This window comes from Poecilia formosa, unplaced genomic scaffold (assembly GCF_000485575.1).
Source record: "Poecilia formosa unplaced genomic scaffold, Poecilia_formosa-5.1.2 Scaffold645, whole genome shotgun sequence".
Classification (NCBI taxonomy): Eukaryota; Metazoa; Chordata; class Actinopteri; order Cyprinodontiformes; family Poeciliidae; genus Poecilia; species Poecilia formosa.
The window spans coordinates 178063-182425 of NW_006800584.1; the positions used below are offsets into that span (position 1 = coordinate 178063).

Here is a 4363-nt window from a genome sequence, read left to right on the forward strand (position 1 = left end):
ATTTTAATGCAAACACACAGATACACAGGTTCTGTTATGGATCTGTAACAGATTCTGATACTTGTGTTAGAATAATGTGAATAGATTTAAATATTATCTACTCTTCAAGTTTCACTTTCCCCTCTTTTCATCTTATTTTTTTGTTCTTTTTTAGACATGCTGTTCATAACAGGAGTTGTTTATTGTTTGTTTTTTCTGGGACTGAATCTTGTTTATATGCTTATGATCATATTAACTGTTGTGATCATAATGACTGCAGGTTTTAGCAGCTCCACACTGCCCCCTACTGTCTGTACACCTGAAATTATAAAACTAGTTTATAAAGCTTTTATTGAACGTTACGTCATCGCCAGTTTCAGGTCAAGACAAACGTTGGAGCTGATAAGAAATGTTTGTGCTTTGTGTTTAAGATACCATGATTTTAAAAAAGAACTTAAAATCATTACTGAAACTGTTGGAAATGCAGCAATAGGGCTAATAAATAGTACATTAAAGAACATTGACATTATGGATGAAAGACTGAGAGAGAAAAGTGAAAAATATTTTATCTTATCAGGTTTGCTCTTCATTTATAGCAGGACTTTGACTAGACTACGTAGCACATCCAAACTGACTTCAGCCTGAATGCGGCAGGTATGTTCTCCCAATGTTCGGTTTTATTTTATAAATTAATTCAAAAGGCATTTTGCATCTGAGTAATATCAAAATATTACTCAGATGCAAAATAAGGTACAGTAATTAGTTATTGTTAGTGTAATCTTTCCCTTTTCGTTAGATTGTGATCATGATACTGTACGATCTCTATATATTACCACAGAATGGTTTCTAATTAGCTGGGCTTTTGTCTTATTATTTTAGATAACATTTTTTCTGAGGTCTAGTTTTTGTTAGTTTAGCAGTAAATTAATACACATTTGATTAAAACTGTTTCTGCTTCTGGTTTTTGGTTTAAAATTGTCATTATTAAGATTTTTACCAGTTATTTTATTCTCAGTTTCCTATAAAAACTGTGATTTTAATTTCATACTTTCCCTTGATTTGACTTCTCTCCAGGAAACATGGCAGCTGAAATGGAGAAGACTGGCTTCATTTCAGGTTTTCTTTTCTGGCCTTGGAAAAAAGCTACTGCAGTTCATAATGATCTGCTTCTTGTTGTTTCCCAATGGAAAAGCAGGAGTAAGTTACCACAACTTAACAATTATAAGATTGATGTGGATATGGGCTAGACAGTAATGAAGACGCTTTAAGGAGTCTGATCATATGAAGAATCTGTTATTGGTGACGTTCATGTGTATTTTCTAGTAGCTAACCATTAAAAATCAGTGTCTTGTTGTTAATTCAGGTTTGTTTTCTCCTTTCTAACTGTAACAGTTGAAAGTTTCTGGTTGTTCATTAAAATGACTCCTGGTCGAGTCGTCCATCAATGTAAAACCAAAGATGACTTACGAACCTTTCAGACTGACTAAATATGCATATCTGTCTGTTTTCCATCCATTTCAATGACCTTTAAGATTGTTGCTTTATAAGTTAAATATTAAAACAGTGTCTCGTATCATGCTGTTTCCCTTAATCCTGTTTTATTTTCTCTTCTGTAGCTACAGCAGTTGTATGTTTCTGGGTTGCCGTGGTGATGAGTCCGGTTCGTGCCATTCGTCAATGGAAAAACAAATGTAAGTTATGGTGGTAAAGTCTGTGTGTATGTAGAGAGAGGAAATGGAAACAGCCTGTCAGAGGCTCCTGTTACTGCCTGATAGCACTTTGCATTTTCAGACCTTTTCCATGGTTAGATTTGGTCTCTTTAATTTCTTTCTGTAGTTAGTCCAGGAATTGCAAACTGCTGATTTGTTTTTTTCTGATATTAATGGTTTTATTCCTTTTCACCTCCAGTTTTGATGAAATTAACTCCCCTGAATGAGGTGAAACAGGAACTGCAGAACCAGAAACATCAACTCATAGAAGAACTAAAGCGAGTTGAGACTGAAAGGAAGAAAAACAAAAAGCATCTTCAGTCTGTGGAGGAAGAAATATCAGACAGAGAAGGTTCTGATGGCGAGAGGCTGTTAATGAACAAAGAAGATCTGTTAAAGTCCCACTGGAAACTAGATGAACAGAAGAAAACATGTGAAAGACAAATATTAAACATAGAAAAGATCCTGGAACCCATAGAGATTTATGAACAGAAATAGGGAAACTTAAAATAATTTGGTTTCTCAGAATTTTAGCAATTTTCAAATCTGTATTTTACAGAAGATGGTTAGGACTTTATTCTCAAAACTGTTTTTTTTTTTTTTTAAATGTCAGATATTCACTTAAAGTTGTCATATTTTTTAAGTGACCCTAATCTGGATCCAACTTACGATGTAAAAAGGACCACATTGTGTTTGATAATGGATACATTTTTATAATCATTAATCAATTTTAAGTTAAGTGAACATGAATATGTTCATGTTTTTCAGTTGGAACATCTATGTAAACTAAGCTGATTATTTTTTCTCTGCAAATCCAGAAAGTTTTACCACATTCTCTCTGCCAATTCAGATGTTTAACTGTTAGTTTTAAAAAGCTTTTTTCCCCTAATTTACTAATAGTATTTAGTAGAAACAGTGGTAGGTGTGAACATGCTGGAAAATAAAATAAAAATGATCACAGCTGAATTTGTGGTTGTCTTTTTGTTTTTGTCTGTTATAATTTGTAAATGTCATAACTTTCAGTTTTATTTTTCAATAAATCTTCTGGTACTCAGATTGTTGAAACTTCATTCCCAGATCAGCTGACCTTACATGATCAAAACTATAAAAATGGTGACAGCAGTAAGTGATGCACCTAGTTAATCCATATTAATCCATATTAATCCATATTAATCCATATTTTTCAACTTGCAATCAAATGTTGGAAAAGAGGAATCAGAATCAAAACAGCTAAACAATCAAATCTAAAAATTTAAATATAATCCATATGAAAAGTACACATTTTATAGCAAGTCAAATTCCAATATCTGTAAAAAAAACTGCTCTCCATGCATTCCTATGTATGAACTAGGTTATGTGTTTCATTACATAAATGAATGTAAAAGCTACGAAATCCATGCATGCACCCAGTTTATGACGCATAATGTGAGTAAAGGGCAGATCCCAGCACTTTGACCTGCTGGGTGAGTTTATCGGCTTAAAGCAGCTCATTCAATAACACAGGTCTTCACAGAGAGGTGAGTGTTGTAGCCTTTCAGAAATTAAATTTATTGTAGTTTGTTTCTGTATTTTTAAGTAACATGATATTTTTTGTTGTCAATGTTCAGTCGTTCTTTAACTGTAATGATTATAACCTTGAACTGTTTTAACTTGAACTGTTTTAACTTTAGCTGTTTTCCTGATGTAAATTGTTCCAAACCTCAGACTGATTTCTGCTTTAACTTTGCTGCAGGTTTCAGGTCCAGTGATTATTATGGGTTATAAGATCGTATCTGTTCTTACATCTGTTGTGGCTTTTTCCTCATGGAGCTGTAAGTGATGTAATCTAACACCATTACGTCTGTCTCTACCTGCTGGTTCTTTTTTAAAAGCTCTCGTGTTTTTGTCCTTTTCACTGTTAGATTATTTTCCAGTGGATAAACCAACAGATCAGGTTCATTTTCCATTGCAAATGCAGCCAATAAAAAAGGTGGAAGAAAAGGGAAGAAAATTGAAAGAGCAGCAGATTGTAGTTGTAAAGCAGAAAGATTTCAAAGCAGAACCTGTTATAGTAAGTTATTAGTATCAATCCATTTATTAATGTGTTGCTAATGATTAACCGTGATTTTACATTTCAGTTTCATTTTGACTACATTTTCAGCATTACACGTCACAGAATGTGACATACTGATAATGCAGGGAGTAACAAACAATCCTTTTGAAACTAAATAATGTATTCTTTCAGGACGTGATGATGCCACATCCCTCAGAAGAACTTTGTTTCACATCTACAGTCTCCACTTTGAGTGGGTCTCTCCCTCTCGGCACAGTGTTCACCATTCTTCTCATTCACATGTGTGGAGGTAATCTGGCTTCTTTTTTAAATCAGCTGTTTTTCTTGAACTGTTGGTAATAAAATGTTCTGTTGTAACTTCAGCTGATTTGGTGGCAGCTGTGACTGCAGGGGTTCTCCACCTGTTCTCCATCAGTGTCTTCATCGACTTGGTGTTTGGGGTGATCACTCTGTACCACATCAACAAGATGAAGCGTAAGTCTCTGTTTTTAGTCATTTTTTTGTTTATAGCCAAAGTGACAACAAACTCATCAGTTGGTGGAGCAAAACATAAAGTCCTGTGATGTAAATGATCCATTATTAGTTTCTCATTAATCATTTTTTCACTTGGTTCTACCATTTG

General features: G+C 33.9%; 1 long non-coding RNA gene across 1 annotated transcript; it reads left to right on the plus strand.

The window, feature by feature from the left end:
- Window positions 1-3420: 3420 nt before the first annotated feature.
- Window positions 3421-4021, plus strand: LOC107834511 (uncharacterized). Its single transcript, XR_001660302.1, has 3 exons — window positions 3421-3499; window positions 3590-3738; window positions 3913-4021. It is a non-coding gene; the product is annotated as an uncharacterized LOC107834511 (long non-coding RNA).
- Window positions 4022-4363: the final 342 nt, after the last annotated feature.